The 17,197-nt window shown below is 39.1% G+C and overlaps 1 pseudogene; it reads right to left on the minus strand.

Annotated features, from left to right (window-relative positions):
• Positions 1-11,799: 11,799 nt before the first annotated feature.
• On the minus strand, positions 11,800-15,612 carry LOC127691158 (AFG3-like protein 1; annotated as a pseudogene).
• Between the last annotated feature and the right edge of the window lie 1,585 nt (positions 15,613-17,197).

A 17,197-nucleotide genomic window follows, 5' to 3' on the forward strand; every position in this document is an offset into this window, starting at 1 on the left:
CAGAAATATCTCTTGGGGTGGCTCTAGTTGTTTTTGTTTGTTTGTTTGTTTGTTTGCTGCTTATTGCAATAGATGTCCCATGATGTTATCATCTCCAGAATTCCTCAAGTGTCTCTGCGGTAAATTAATCTACACCTTCAATTATGAATATCCCAGGTCAGAACCTCTCCCATCTATTTGAACTTTGCTACATATTGTCTAGTTACATCTCACAGGCTTTTCTCTGGAGCATTTGTTCAAGATCACATAATACTGTACTCTTGAAATTCATATGTTTGTAAAGTCAAGACCAGGAAGACAATGCTGAGTTCTATTGCTAGCTTGCAAAATAGATGGCTCCCCTTGATACTTGGAAGCAGCAGCCGACAGCATCTGAGTTGTTTGCCTGAACACAGGAAAATAGTTTATATGTGATGAGCGCTCACTCAGAGATTATGCATTTTTTTCAAGCAAAGGATATTTGTTACTTTACTTATTTTTTAAAGAAAATCCTTCAAATTTTTATACTTTTGGGAGGCATTGAATTGTCAGAGGCCTTCTCTGTATTATTTCTGTGTTACGGGCACAAGAGAGCAAAATTATTTAACAAGTAAAGCAGTTTTGCCTGCCGTTGTTTCATTTGTTACTTAATGTGAAATGTTTCCATGCCTAATATTTTCACACCTTTCTTACTTGTTAGTCTTCCTGTGAATCTTGTTAAAGATAATCAACAATAAAAACCTTTCAGAGCAGTAACACTGGGGATCTCATATATGTTGTATCACATACACACAGCCCTGGATTTGACTTATGGCACTTTCTAAAGAAGGCATGTCTGCACATGTTGTACTTTTTTTTTCATTTTTTTTTTATTTATTGATATATTTATTTACATTTCAAATAATTTCCCCTTTTCTGGACCCCCACTCCCCGAAAGTCCCATCAGTCCCCTTCCCTCCCCCTGTTTTCCCACCCAACCCTTCCCACTTCCCCATTCTGATTTTGTTCAATACTGCTCCACTGAGCCCTCCGTTCTTCTTGTACCTCATTTGATGTGTGGATTATGTTTTGGGTATTCCAGTTTTCTAGGTTAATATCCACTTATTAGTGAGTGTATTCTATGATTCATCTTTTGAGTCTGGGTTACCTCACTTAGTATGATGTTCTCCAGCTCCATCCATTTGCCTAAGAATTTCATGAATTCATTGTTTCTAATGTCTGAATAGTACTCCATTGTGTATATATACCACATTTTTTGCATCCACTCTTCTGTTGAGGGATATCTGGGTTCTTTCCAACTTCTGGCAATTATAAATAGGGCTGCTATGAACATACTAGAACATGTATCCTTATTACATGCTGGGGAATCTTTTGGGTATATGCCCAGGAGTGGTATAGCAGGATCTTCTGAAAGTGAGGTGCCCAGTTGTCGGAGGAACCGCCAGACTGATTTCCAGAGGGGTTGTACTAATTTGCAACCCCACCAGCAGTGGAGGAGTGTTCCTCTTTCTCCACATCCTCACTAACACCTGCTGTCTCCTGAATTTTTAATCTTAGCCATTCTCAGATCAATGGAACAGGATTGAAGATCCAGAAATGAGCCCACATACCTATGGCCACTTGATCCTCGACAAAGGGGCTGAAAACATCCAATGGAAAAAAGATAGCCTTTTCAACAAATGGTGCTGGTTCAACTGAAGGTCAGCATGCATAAGAATGCGAATTGATCCATCCTTGTCTCCTTGTACTAAGCTCAAATCCAAATGGATCAAGGACCTTCACATAAAGTCAGATACTCTGAAGCTAATAGAAAAGAAACTTGGGAAGACCCTTGAGGACATCGGTACAGGGAGAAAGTTTCTGAACAGAACACCAATTGCATATGCTCTAAGATCAAGAATTGACAAATGGGACCTCATAAAATTACAAAGTTTCTGTAAGGCAAAGGACACCATCAAAAGGACAGATCGGCAACCAACAAATTGGGAAAAGATCTTCACCAATCCTACATCAGATAGAGGGCTAATAGCCAATATATATAAAGAACTCAAGAAGTTAGACTCCAGAAAACCAAACACCCCTATTAAAAAATGGGGTACAGAGTTAAACAAAGAATTCTCACCTGAAGAATTTCGGATGGCGGAGAAACATCTAAAAAATGCTCAACTTTATTAGTCATTAGGGAAATGCAAATCAAAACAACCCTTCGATTTCACCTTATACATGCTTGTACTTTTAAGAGGCAGAAGCAGCATGGTGAGAAATTGGAGATCATTGTCTCCTTGATTCCAAGACTAGTGGAAGAGAGTCTGTCAAAACAAAGAAACAAGCAAACCAGAAGATAAATGTTATGCTGTGTTGATATATTTACCAAGTTAATTCATTTGTTCATTTTGAATTCAACCTTGTTCAAAATTTCAGGACATGAATACAATATAGTCAGATTCTTTGCCAGAATGCAATATGAATGCTTTGTATACCAATGCCTGATAAACTTAGCTCACATCTGAACACTCATAACAACCTTTAACATCTAACTTTCTATCCTGCCAGCATTCTGATCTTCTAAACTCTCATGTAATTTCCCACTAATGACTATTGTCATGATTCTTGGACCCCCTTAACATGGATTTGTAGGCTTTTCCAATTTCCTGTCAAAAACACTTCTGGAGACCTCAACCAAATGATGATGCTTATAAAATTTAGTGATCACTGTTGTCTGTGGCCATTTTCCCTATTTGCTCTTTTCATATCACTGTCATCAGATACCTTACAGGAGATTCTTATTGGAAGAAATTATTACTTGAACTCATGGTTTAATTGGCATTTCAGTCTATTATAAAAATGAAGGCAGGTACATTTTACTATCTCTGGTCACAAGAACCAACATGAGGTAACAAGAAAGAAATCAGGTACAGAAGCATGGCGGGTGTAACATCCTTCTAGTTACCTGTATCCACCAGACAGTTCATTTTTTCAAGGCTCAATGACCTTCAGACTAGGAGTACAAATCCTCAGCATAGGATATATGGCAAATATTCTAGAATTCATCCATATTGCTTTTCGGCCTTTTGGACAAGATGAAGTGTAGAATTCACCCACAATAAGACTATGTCCTCTTCAGAAAACAAACTTTGCTAAAGAGGTAATTCATTTCTCTGGATGGAAAATTGGAAATAGGCAACAAAAAAACAATCACATATAAAGCAGAGACAAGATAGACTGTCATTATCTTTCAGTGACAAAGACAATGCAATTCTAAGAATGTCAGCTCTATATTTCCTCCAACCGTGAAATCATCATGACTTACTTTTTTCCCTTTAATCCAAGCAATTATCTTCCTTTTCTCCTCATTTCAACAACTTGGATGCACCATTTATAAATTGCTGTTCTTTGTGATAAAATAAAACCTTGAGGTTAAAGAGGAACAGCCCTGCCCCTTAAAAAACAAATAGTGTAGTTTCACAACAATTTTGCCTTTGAATTCCCAGTCAGCTTATGTCTTGGACAGATCTTAAGCTTGTAGACTATTTCCTCTCCAACTCCTCTCCCTGCCTTTTCCTCCCTTTGCCTCTCCTTCTCCCTCAGGCCTATTGATGTCCATCCTAACAGTAATATTCTTCTGTACTGCGCTAGAGTGACTCATTCTTACTGTCACTTTATTTCTTCTTCTGATTATGTCCTTTCATCCAAACTTATTTTTTCTCCTAGAAATCGCTTTGCACTCCAGGATTAATTAACAAAATTGTTTGCATGCTGTTCAAACTCAGGTAACACAAGGGAGCATCGGAATGTCATAATTGAACAAATATTTGTCTCCAAAGGCCTACGTATTTGTTTTGGTTTTCTGCCTCTAATAGTAATTTGCTTAACCTATTAACCTAAATGCAGGACATGAAGTCTGTGATGATTTCTAATTCTTTACCATCTTCCTTCCAGTCATTAGGCATCAGTTTCCCACATTTTACCACCTTTGTCACTTTGTTCTTTGCAATCATTCTTATCCTAACCTGCTAGCAACTTAAACTATAACATGTAATTTTATATAACTGTATTAGATCTATTTTCCACCTTATTTAGATCTGTCCATTTATACCTTCTAATACATGTTAGGATATACGAACCAAGAAAGGAGAAATCCAGTATTTTAATGTCCACCCATATTTATGTGGTGTGCCAGGATTTTTTTGATCATTTTATTGAATATAACTTCATTTACATTTCATATGCTAAAACCTTTCCTGGTTTCCCCCTTCCTTGAAAACCCCCAACCTCTCCTCCCACCCCCTGCCTCCAAGTTTGTGCCCCTCTACCCGACCCACTCCCACCTCCATACCTCTTGATTTCCCTTTGTTGGGGCATCTACTGAGCCTTCATCTGACCAAGGACCACTCCTCCCACTGATGCCTGATAAGACACATTTGACATATATGATACTTGAGGCTATCTACCTATGGATGTTTAGAACACATCTAAAACCAAAGCAATCTCTTTATCACACACCTATAACTCCTGCTCATACATTAATTAATTCACAATGAAGCTTAAAGGCTGCTTTCTGCTCAGCTGGGGTTGTTCTTCCTGATTTACTTGCTGTATTATGTCCCACAATCCCTCATGTGTTATTGTAACAGTTACCTTCACCTGTAAGAATTACATTTCTGACTCTAATAAGCTAAAAATATTCAAGGAATCTGATTGTTTTATATAAGCATAGTGGCTCAAGCCTTGTATATAGTTAGATGTTTCATAAGTAAAACCTTTAAGGTATAACAGTTTATTAGAATTGATAAAACACATATATCATACTTAAGAATGACTTAGAAATGCTACGCCTTATTTTCCATATTAAAGAGTTGAACATTTACACATATTATGTAGTTGATTTAACTTAATTGCACCTTGTTTTGACTTTGCTAGACTGTAAATTTCATTAAAATTAGGTTTAAATTATAAATTTCCACCACTGAATCTGTTTCACTTGGAGCATTTGACACACAGGATACTTGAAATTATCTACCTATGGATATTGTAGGTGGAAGGTACTATAGTATTTTTTATTACAACTTTTATTAAATGTATACTAGTCAAATAAAAATGCTGTGATCAGTAGCTAAGTTTTCTTGCCTGGATGAGACTTGCTCTGAAGTAGGGACCTATGCTCTGGGTAGAATAAATATGTGTATACAGTGCAGATTAAAGATGGAATTGGAAGGGGTTCAAGAGATGACTGGGTTTTTAAGTGAATGCACTGGTCTGGTAGATGAACAGGTGTTGGTCTAATTCACCATCAACAGTGAATGCTGCTTCAGGCTCCAATAGCCTCTAGCTTTGTCAGGTACATACATGTCACTGTACACAGGAAATACACATAATTAAAAATATGTCTGGAGTCACTGGAATAAAGTGCCTGGAGTCATTGGAATAAAGCTCAAAGATCAAGGACTTACTTATCTAGCTTGTTGAATTGCCTAGAATTGCCAACAAAACTATACATTAGTGACAATGAATTTGATTTATATCACTTTTATGAGAAACCAGGAAACAGCAGTCCATCAAAACTTTAATTCAACATATCTTGTGTATTTTTATATAATGTAAAATTTCAAATTTCATATCGCTCAGAAAAATACTTTCTATTTTCCTTGTCGAAACTTAACCCTTGCAAAGGAATCCTATATGGTTATTATAGGAATTTATTCCATCCTCCACTGTTGACACAGTCCTAATTATGACCAGCCACTTCAACAAAAGGATCAATTTTGAGTGGAATCTGGATAATGAAAAGAACCCATTCCAGTTATTTTTGGCTATTTGAAATATAATGCTGCTAATTTGATTGATTGCAGAAAGTAATTAGCAGACACAACTTTAAATCCTTTTTACACAAGTACCTGCTGATTTGATTATGTTAGCATAAGGGATCAATATTACTTTCAATATAGAATGTTTAAGAATATTATTTACAACAAACACAAACATATTCGATTATCATCTATTACTTATACTTTTAAGATGAGCGAGGTATAATTTCCAAAGTAATTATTAGTAAACTACTAATTACAAGTCTGGTGGAAAAAAGAATTTCTATTTTTCAAAAGATAGATTCATAAATGTGGTTTTGAGTATGCCACTTAAATGTGCTAATATCAATATTGAGTCAATATTGTAGTGACAAGTGATTTTCTTGGAGATACCTAAAATTCTGGGTGCCACACTGCACTCTGATATTCCATGTGTTTCCTTACATCTTTTTATTAACTGTACTGTGAGGCAAACCTTTTATTATGTCCTCTTAAACTTTTTCAGAATATGACCATTATTTTTCTCAAAAAAATGTTTTCTTTGTAAGTACAAATCAAACATTTACTAATAGCATATCATGAATATATTCATTTAAGACAATTCTTTGGCATACATATAATTTTACCATTTATTAAAGAGAAAGTAAATATGCCTATGGGTGGAGGGAAAGCAAGCATGTAGGGTTTTAGAGTTGTGGTTGCTAAGAACTTCCTGTAATCAATCAAATTAGCTGCTTTATATGTCAAAAATGAAGAGAATAGGTTCATGAAACTAAGTGAATAGATGAAGTTGTATTTATAAAAAAAAGTAAATCTTGGCCGAATATTTAGAGCTTTAGAATACACAGAATCTTAATGATTTTTTTCAAAGTTTACCAATCTTTTTTCATTTTTAATCACCAGTGCTAAAAATAATGCTTTCATAACTACATAACATGAAATGGCAATGTATGTTTCTGAACACTTCAGATATTTTTAGAAATTATGATCACAAGCAAAAATTTCTGAATGTTTTATGAAATGATCTCATACAGCAGATTTTACAATCCTATATCAATACAATCAAAGACACAGCAGTTTGAGACTTCTGTAGTGACAACTGATGGTAGAAGAATATTAAATAAAGCTTCTGATCTCTAAATCACTATGTCTACTACTTAATAAATCTTTGTATGTGCAATAAAAGCACTGTCAAGTTCTTAGCACATAGAAAAACAGGTTGAAATCTGAGCCCAAATATTCCAGCAGTGTCCTTGATGTTACATGCTGAGAGGCATGCACAGTGCAAAGTGCGGGAGTGTCATAAGTTTATAACCAAGTTTACAGTGTATTTCTGTAATGCGGCATAGGATAGTTCTGCTAAAAATACCTTGGATTCACTTTTGCATTTGATTTTGAGTGATTTAACTTATTATTGTCATGTGTTCAAAAATCTTCAGTAACATCAAATCTTAAATATTCAGTTAGTTGCCTGACCCTATCTGGCATCACAGTTCAAAGTTTAAAAAGCTGTGATGTAGATGAAGAATCTGATTCAAATAATCATTTACGTGATACATACCTTATTCAACATGGAGACCCTCCTAGTGTTATGAGTCCCAAATAGAAAGTTGCATTAGCTGTAACAGAGTAGAGTAGTGAATTATTCAAATCTTTATTGCTGCAATAATCCAAAATAAGTGATTGCTCTAAAAGTAATAATAGCATGAAGACACAATGAAGCCTGATCTGTTTGATCATCTTTCCACTTATTAATGTGTACATGCTATGATGTGAAATTAAGTTCAACACATAATAAAATGTGTTATATGATGCTTTTGTCTGTACATATACATACCACTGAACACTGAATTGCATAAGGATGTAGAATTTTCTGACTATATCCAACACATTCTGTAAACATATTCCATGGACTCATAATTTATTGATTCTTCGTGAATTTCACACCACGCATTTCTTCCCTGTCCCTTCCTATCTATCCTCTGCCCTTGCAACCCCAAAAGAAACAAAAATAAAAATAAAAAGAATATCTTGCTATTGAAGCTGCAGTATGTAAAAAAAAATCACTGAAATAATTCCTAATGTTATTTTGCTTTTCTCATAGATTGATGCCTCTCCCATTGTCATCAAAAAGGCTTTATCCAGCAACTGACAGAAACAGACGCATTAGCCTACAGCCAAACACATTAGGCAGAGCTTGGGGAATCCTGTGGAAGAGGGTGAGGAAGAATAGGCTCAAGAACACCATAATAAAATGTATGGAATCAACTCACCCGGGTTCCTAGGGGCTCTCAGAGGGAACTACCAACCATGGAGTCTCCATGGGACTGACCTAGGCCCTGTGCACACGTGTTACAGTGGCATAGCTCAGTTTTCCTAACAGTGAAAGGAGGGACTGTCTCTGACTCTGCTGCCTGCCTTTGGGACCCTTGGCTCCCACTGGGTTGTCTCTTCTAGCCTTTCTAGGAGAGAAAGTGCCTAGTCTTACTGCAACATGATATACCAACTTGATGTGGCTGACTGACATCATCCACGGAAGGCCTACCCTTTTCTTAATACAAATGAAGAAGTAGATGTGGTGGGGGAGAGGAAAAATTGGAGGAAGGACTTGCAGGAAAAAAGGGAGAGAAAACTGCCAAGAGGATGTGAAATAAATAAATAAATAGCTAGGTTATAACAAGTTTTCTCTTTTCCTTTTCTTTATTCGATGAGTGGTGATTTTATTGATAATTTCTGCAATTTTTCAGATAATTAGGAAATTTAATTTGGTGTATAACACTAATGGTTTTGCGGTTGGTTTTGTTGTTGTTTTTGTTTTATTACACATTTATGTTTTACAGTTGAGTCACTCACCATCACCTGGTCTACCCTCCTACAGTTCCTCAGCCCTTTATCCTCCCTGCTGTCTCCAAGAGGATATCTCCACCACCCCACTGCAGGCCTTCCCACTCACTGGGACCACAATCTCCGGGTTTAGGCTCCCTTTCTCCCACTGAGGACAGACCAGGCAGTCCTCTGTTGTATATTTGTCAGGGGCCTTAGACCAGCTGCCTGGTTTGTGGCTCAGTGTCTGAGAGATCTTAGGGGTCCAGGTTAATTGAGAATGCTGGTCTTCCTGTGGCATCGCCCTCCTTCTCAACTTCTTCCAACCTTTCCCTAATTTAAACACAGAGGTCCCTGACTTCAGTCCATTGGGTGGGTGTAAGTATCTTCTTCTGTCTTAGTCAGATGGTTGTTGGTCCTGTCTGTAAATATACCAAAGCATCAGTAATAGTGTCAGGCCATGGAGCCTCCCTTTGGGCCAATCACTGAACCTACTTTCCCTCAGTCTCATCTCCATTCTTGTCAAGGCAGTACTTTTAGATAGGAAAAATTATGGGTCACAGTTTTTGACTGTGAGATGGCAATTCTATCCATCCACCTGATGCCCCATCATTCTAATGGAGGTGGCCTCTACAAGTTCTCTCTCCCCACAGTTGGGCATTTCATTTTAAGCCCCTCACTTGAGGTCCTGAGATTCTCTCACCTCCCAGGTCTCTGGTACATTCTAGAGGGACACCCCACTCCTACCAACCCCTGAGGTTGCCTGTTTCCGTTCTTTATGGTAGCCCTCAGGGCTTCTCTCCTGTTTCCCCCAATACCTGCTCTTGTTTCCACTTTCTCCTCCCCTTCCCCTCTCCCACCCAGTTTCCTCCAGCCCTCTGCCTTCCATGATTACTTTCTTCTCCCTCCTAAGTGGAATTGAATCGTCCTCACTTGGGCACTTCACTTGTTAACATTCTTGATTACTGTGGAATGTATCCTGGATATTCTGTATGGTTTTGTATAATAGCCATTTATTAGTGGACACATACATTGTGCTCACTCTGGATGATATTTTCTAGTTCCATCCATTTGCCTGAAAAACTCAGGATGTCATACTTCTTAATACCTGAATGGTATTCTTTTGTGTAAATGGACCACATTTTCAGTACCCATTCTTCTGTTGTGGGACATCTGGGTTGTTTCTAGCTTCTAGCTATCACGGATAAGACCACTATAAATATAGGGTAGCATGTGTCTGTGTAGCATGGTGGGGGCATCTTTTGGGTGCTATAGTCCAAGAGTGGTATAGCTAGGTCTTCAGGTAGATCTATTTCCAGTTTTCTGAGGAACCTCCAGATTGATTTCCAGAGTCTTTTTTCGAGTTTGCAATCCCACCAGCAATGAAGGAGTGTTCTTTCTCCACATCATAATCAACATGTGCTGTCACCTGAATTTTTGATCTTAGCCATTCTGATTGGTGTAAGGTGGAATCTCAGGGTCATTTTGATTTGCATTTCCCTGATCACTAGGCCATTCGAGAAGATTCTTCTGTTGTAAATTCTCTTTTTAGCTCTATACCACATTTTCTTTAGATTGGGTTGCTTGGTGTTTTGATGATTAGCTTCTTGAGTTCTTTATATATTTTGGATATTGGCCATCTATAGGATATGGGGTGAATGAAGATTTTTCCCAATCTGTAGGTTGCTGTTTTGTCTTATTGACTATGTCCTCTGCCTTACAGAAGCTTTTCAGTTTCATGAGGTCCCATTTATTGATTCTTGATCTTAGAGCCTGAGCCATGGGAGTTTTGCTTAGGAAATCCCCTGCCCTCGGGTCACTTTCTCTTCTATTAGATTCAGTGTATCTGTTTTTATGTTGAAGTCCATGATCCACTTGGACTTGAACTTTGTGCAAAGTGACAAATACAGATCTATTTTCATTTTTCTTCACACTAACAGCACTATTTATTGAAGATACTTTCTTTTATTTTCACTGTCTATCTTTGGCTTCTTTGCCAAAGGTCTAGTGTGTATAATTGTGTAGTTTCATTTCTGGGTCTTCAGTTCTATTCCATTGATCAAGATGCCTGTCTCTGTACCAAAACCATGAAATTTGTACCACTGTTTACCTTTTACATTTACATTCCAATGGTACCCAAAATTAACTTCATTTTTTCTTGCTATCCCAAATTATCCATCTCTCATTTTTACTTTGGCTTTAACATGTATTTTAAGTAGTATAAAATAGTACTCTCTTTCACAGCACAAATTAAGGAAAAGTACTAAATTTATTTCAACTAGTCCCTTTTCTCTTCTTTTCCAATATAGGCATGCATTTTTTTTTAATTTGAAAAGTTTCTTGATTTTTGAAATTTTACCCCAAGTAACTGTGAGTTTCTGCTGATGCTTTGTCAGTAGTTCCTATGCTCTAATGCCTTCCTTGTCCCAAGTGATTTATGTTTGAGCAGCTTAAACACAAATTGGGTGATGCCCTTTCAGTGGTGTGTCCAGGCTCATTGGTTGTGGCTTGAGAACAACAACATTGTCAGGGCAAGGAAGCAGATGAATTTCATAGCCAATAAAATACTGGAGTCAAAGGCTATCACCTACAAGACCATTTTGTTTAAGTGTTTACGCACATGGATCATAAGTATTTTCTGACCCTGTATCATACAGATGAGCATAGGACAGGTGTGTGTGTGTGTGTGTGTGTGTGTGTGTGTGTGTGCATGCACAGGAGTGGGCACACACTCCTGCATATGCTTTGAGTTGTCACCTTGTATTTCCCATTCTGTGAATGAAAAGTTACAAATTAGAAATGCTCATGGTTCATGTATTTCATTTTCTTTCCCCAGGTGTAGCTTATTAGAGTAAGAAATTGGCCTTTTCCCTGAAGAACAGAGAAAAGTGTACAAAGCTACATTTCCATGGAGTATTAAGAAGACAGATGAAAGTGGATTTCCTCTGGAGGATGGAGGTGACAATAAAATGGAAGTTTGAGGACAAAAGTTCCAGCTCTGACAGCTCCAATATGCTTGGCTTAGCTGTCCATCAAAATAAACCAATTAGTTTTGCAGTTGTCACCTGTTTTTAATTTGTTTTTCAGTCACTATGTCAGCTGATCTTCAAAGACTGAGCAGTTCTCAGTCGACAGTGGTCATAGTGGCCACCCAGAGGCCACAGGCTATACAGAGCTCTCCTGCAAGCCCTACTTACGCAATGCCTCTTTCCTCCCTAGCTTGATTCCAGTCTTTCACCCCCTAAGGAAAGTATGTGCATCCCCTAGGCTTCCAGTTGCCTGCACAAATTCCTCATAGGTGGACTTCTCTGCAAAGAATCAAAGGCCTAAGAGCTCTATCATGTAGGCCTTCTGTAGTATCTCTTTCTCTGGGAATCATCTGCGAGCCTTCTTGCTCTGCTCTAGGCACTTGTGAGTAGCTTCAGGGTCCAATCATAGGCAGACCTGACAAGGGAGCAGACTCAGTGCACTGGGCAGTTTCTTCACTGTATGACTTCTCCACCATAGTTTGGCTTCCTGTGGGAAAGTCAAATGATACATTCCAAACTGCACAATCTGGGTATAGGTACTCTCTGCATGACCTTCTTCAAGTCATCCTGAGCCCCTGTGGTGAATTGATCAAAAAGCTTCTCAGCTACCATACCTTCCAGCAGCATGTACATTCTGTTGAATAGCTGCACCATGTATAGACAGGTATTTCTCACAGGGAAGGTGCTGGGCATAGCCAAGCTCCTTACACTGACATGATGGACACCTTCAGCAGAGAGTTCCAAGAACAAGCCTACCACTGCTTTCTCAGTCTAGTGGTTGGCTATATTGTCTTTTGACTGGACACCAGGACCTGGATCTTCTTCTCAAGGGCTCCAATGACTCTTGATGGCTATCTCAAAGTGTGCCTTCTCGGAGTAAGATGGCAATCAGCAATCAGCAATGCATCAGTACACATGTTAGAAATATTAGCACAAGTGAAGCCCAAAGTAAGAGCTCCTAGCTTCTTCAACAAACAGCTTTAGTGAGACTTACATGTATTTGCAGTGTAGGCAAGTGGACCTTAAAAATCGAGTCAGTGCCTTTGATTTCAGGGGACACATATAGATCTGAAGGTCAAATTACCTAGGACTTGCAGGGATGGATCCCAGATATCTGGGCAATTGGTGTCAGCTAGCACTGTCACATTAGTGGTAGAGCTGAATCCATTCATCTCCATCACCACAAGCATCTAATTTAAAATGATCTGCTGATCGTTATGGCATCCCAGGAGACCATGGCCTTGCCTAAGTCCTGATATTGCCTTGTTTAGGGAACTCACAATTTCCAATTTGGTTTCTTCTCAACTAGCCACATCTGTGAACTGACAGCAATGTTATTATTTAAATCTTAGCTGTTGTCTCATGAAAACTGAAGAGGCCTCCTGGTTTCCCACCATCACCAGTCCCCCATTGGAGCCTTTTTCATAGCATAGAGGAGACAACAACCAAGACTACGGTAGGCACCAGGCTTTGTGGAAAAGATTCATTCATCATTATCAGTAGTGTAGATTACTGCTGCCTGGAGGGTGAGCTCAATTCCCAGCTCCCACTGAGCCAAGTGGAGGTTACAAACACTCAAAAGGTATGAACACTACCATTGCTCCTTCTAGGATGTATTCTCAGGAACAGAATAATACAAACAAATGGCTTATTCATGCCCTCCAGTCTTTCCATCAGCCTTCCGGCCAGGTAATACTTCCTAATGATCTCTAAATTAAAGCATTCAAATGCAACAGCCACAGCTGTCCACAAGACAGCCAGATGCCCCAAATCCTTGTAGTCCCAGTGAAACTCCCCCTTCTGCATCCATTTTCATCAGGCAGTAATTTCAGTTCCTACCTCTCTTGCCTCTGTCTCCTCCAAGTCCAACATTCTTTAGTTCCAGAGTTTATTTTTTAATTTATTTTTGGTGCTATTGAATATCCTTTGTCTTTATTTCTTCATTTCTTCTTACTTATTCTTAAACAAAAGCAAACAGACTCTAGCATGGCTATTCTCTGAGAATCCCTTCCCTGGCCTACCAACATCTGAATGAGACAGAAGCAGATACATATAGGCACCCATTGGAACTGAGGTCCTTGATACCAATGGAATAGTTAGAGGAAAGACTGAATGAACTGAGAGGAATGGCAACCCCATAGGAAGGCCAACAGTGTCAACGAACCTGGACCCCTGGAAGCTCCCAGAGACTAAGCCACCAACCGAAGAGCATACATAGGCTGGTCTAAAGCCCCTGGACTGCCTTGTCTGGCCACAGTTCAAAATGATGTGTCTAATCCTATAGAGACTTGATTCCTCAGAAAAGCTGGATGTGAGTAAGGAACACTGTCTCAAAGCAAAGGGGAAGGGAGATGGAGTGAAGAACTCTCGGAGGGGAGACCTGGAGTAGTAATAAATTAAATAATTAATTTGTATCTCAAATTAATGATTAATCTGAGATGTAATAAATGAAGTAATTAATTAAAAATGGGGATTTTAAACACAGCCTTTGGGGAAAATGAAAGTCTTCCCTTGCCGGCGGTGGTGGCACACATCTTTAATACCAGCACTTGGGAGGCAGAGGCAGGTGGATTTCTGAGTTCGAGGCCAGCCTGGTCTACAAAGTGAGTTCCTGGACAGCCAGGGCTGGTTTTCAGCCAGGCTGAAACCCTGTCTCAGAAAAAAAAGAAAGAAAGAAAGAAGGAAAGAAAGAAAGAAAGAAAGAAAGAAAGAAAGAAAGAAAGAAAGAAAGAAAGAAAGAAAGAAAGAAAGAAAGAAAGAAAGAAAGTGTTCCCTGCAGAGCCAGCTGTAGCAAGGATATGCCCCTGATAGCATGGTTAAGCCATGCATCCTGCCTGCCTGTTCCTCCAGAGCATCCTGCAGCCTCCTACACCTCCTCCACATCACCACTTCTTGAAAAGGGCCAAGCCAGCATTGCTTGACAGCCTAACAGCCTAACCAGACCTCACCAGCTCAAATGTGCTTGACAGGATAACTGATCAATCCGAGCCCTATTTACTTCTTTTCCTTTCATGGATAAGCAGCAGCCTGTGCCTTGCTGTTGGTGTTCACTGCCTTGTTGGATGTGCCTTGCTTTCTTACTGGTATATTTTTACGGAAGTGTTACCAAGAGGCATTCTAATAAACTTGTGCGTGCTATTCCTGTTACTGAGAAGACATCTGAGAAGTAGCATTGGTAGTGTTGACATCTGTTACGTGTTTGTAACCTCATGTCAGCTGGGTCAGAGCTGGGGATTGACCCACCAACCAGGCTTCAGTAATCTATGCAGCACACAGGGCATGCAATGTGCAGAGTTAAGCAGTTCCAGACTGTTCCTGGTCCTGTGGATCATTTTCTTAAGTTCCAAGTCTGCACATTTTCAAGAAATGAGGCTGTTATCCTGTATTTACATGAAAGACTCATCCTGTTTTCTATAAGATAATTATTTCTTCCCTGGCTTGCAGCCCAGGCCTTTAAAGACAAGTGTCCTCATCTTAGATGTGGTGATTTTGATTGAATTCTGCCATTCTTCGAATCCAAACTTAAGGGAGGTTTAAACAGCATTATGTATCTTTATTACTATCCTTGTTTAGGAAGACAATCACTGAGTGAATATCATGATTATGGGGCAGTCAGGCAGGAGTGTGATACTGACTCCAGGAGGGAGACTCCAAAGAAAGAAGGTTGCACGTTTCCACAATAATCTAGCTAGCGTGTGTGCCTCCATGAGAAAAAGGTTCTTCCTAGAACAGGAAGGACAATTTTTGACCTGTCTGGGAGATGGCTTCATTCATTTTTATTTCAGTAAATTCAATAAGAAACCAATAATGTATTATTCAGATGTGACACCTTAGAAATTTAATACCTTTAAAATCAACCAGAAATAGGTAGAGGTGGATAATTTTAGAATGCCTCTTGTTAATAATTCTTCAAAAATATCCCAGTAGGAAGCAAGGCACAGGTAGCAAACAGTGAAGACCAGTGGCAAGGCATACATTGATGCTTAATTATTTTTTTTTTTTTCATTCTTTTTTTTTTTATTATTCGATATAATTTATTTACATTTCAAATGATTTCCCCTTTTCTAGCCCCCCCACTCCCCGAAAGTCCCGCAAACCCCCTTCTCTTCCCCTGTCCTCCCACCCACCCCTTCCCACTTCCCCGTTCTGGTTTTGCTGAATACTGTTTCACTGAGTCTTTCCAGAACCAGGGGCCACTCCTCCTTTCTTCTTGTACCTCATTTGATGTGTGGATTATGTTTTGGGTATTCCAGTTTTCTAGGTTAATATCCACTTATTAGTGAGTGCATACCATGATTCACCTTTTGAGTCTGGGTTACCTCACTTAGTATGATATTCTCTAGCTCCATCCATTTGCCTAAGAATTTCATGAATTCATTGTTTCTAATGGCTGAATAGTACTCCATTGTGTAGATATACCACATTTTTTGCATCCACTCTTCTGTTGAGGGATACCTGGGTTCTTTCCAGCATCTGGCAATTACAAATAGGGCTGCTATGAACATAGTAGAACATGTATCCTTATTACATGGTGGGGAGTCTTCTGGGTATATGCCCAGGAGTGGTATAGCAGGATCTTCTGGAAGTAAGGTGCCCAGTTTTCGGAGGAACCGCCAGACTGATTTCCAGAGTGGTTGTACCAATTTGCAACCCCACCAGCAGTGGAGGAGTGTTCCTCTTTCTCCACACCCTCTCCAACACCTGCTGTCTCCTGAATTTTTAATCTTAGCCATTCTGACTGGTGTAAGATGAAATCTTAGGGTTGTTTTGATTTGCATTTCCCTAATGACTAATGAAGTTGAGCATTTTTTAAGATGCTTCTCCGCCATCCGAAGTTCTTCAGGTGAGAATTCTTTGTTTAACTCTGTACCCCATTTTTTAATAGGGTTGTTTGGTTTTCTGGAGTCTAACTTCTTGAGTTCTTTATATATAATGGATATTAGCCCTCTATCTGATGTAGGATTGGTGAAGATCTTTTCCCAATTTGTTGGTTGCCGATTTGTCCTCTTGATGGTGTCCTTTGCCTTACAGAAACTTTGTAATTTTATGAGGTCCCATTTGTCAATTCTTGCTCTTAGAGCATACGCTATTGGTGTTCTGTTCAGAAACTTTCTCCCTGTACCGATGTCCTCAATGGTCTTCCCCAGTTTTTTTTCTATTAGCTTCAGAGTGTCTGGCTTTATGTGGAGGTCCTTGATCCATTTGGATTTGAGCTTAGTACAAGGAGACAAGGATGGATCAATTCGCATTCTTCTGCATGCTGACCTCCAGTTGAACCAGCACCATTTGTTGAAAAGGCTATCTTTTTTCCATTGGATGTTTTCAGCCTCTTTGTCGAGGATCAAGTGGCCATAGGTGTGTGGGTTCATTTCTGGATCTTCAATCCTGTTCCATTGATCCTCCTGCCTGTCACTGTACCAATACCATGCAGTTTTTAACACTATTGCTCTGTAGTATTGCTTGAGGTCAGGGATACTGATTCCCCCAGATTTCCTTTTGTTGCTGAGAATAGTTTTAGCTATCCTGGGTTTTTTGTTGTTCCAGATGAATTTGATAATTGCT

The sequence above is a fragment of the Apodemus sylvaticus genome, chromosome 8 (genome assembly GCF_947179515.1).
Source record: "Apodemus sylvaticus chromosome 8, mApoSyl1.1, whole genome shotgun sequence".
NCBI classification, from domain to species: Eukaryota; Metazoa; Chordata; class Mammalia; order Rodentia; family Muridae; genus Apodemus; species Apodemus sylvaticus.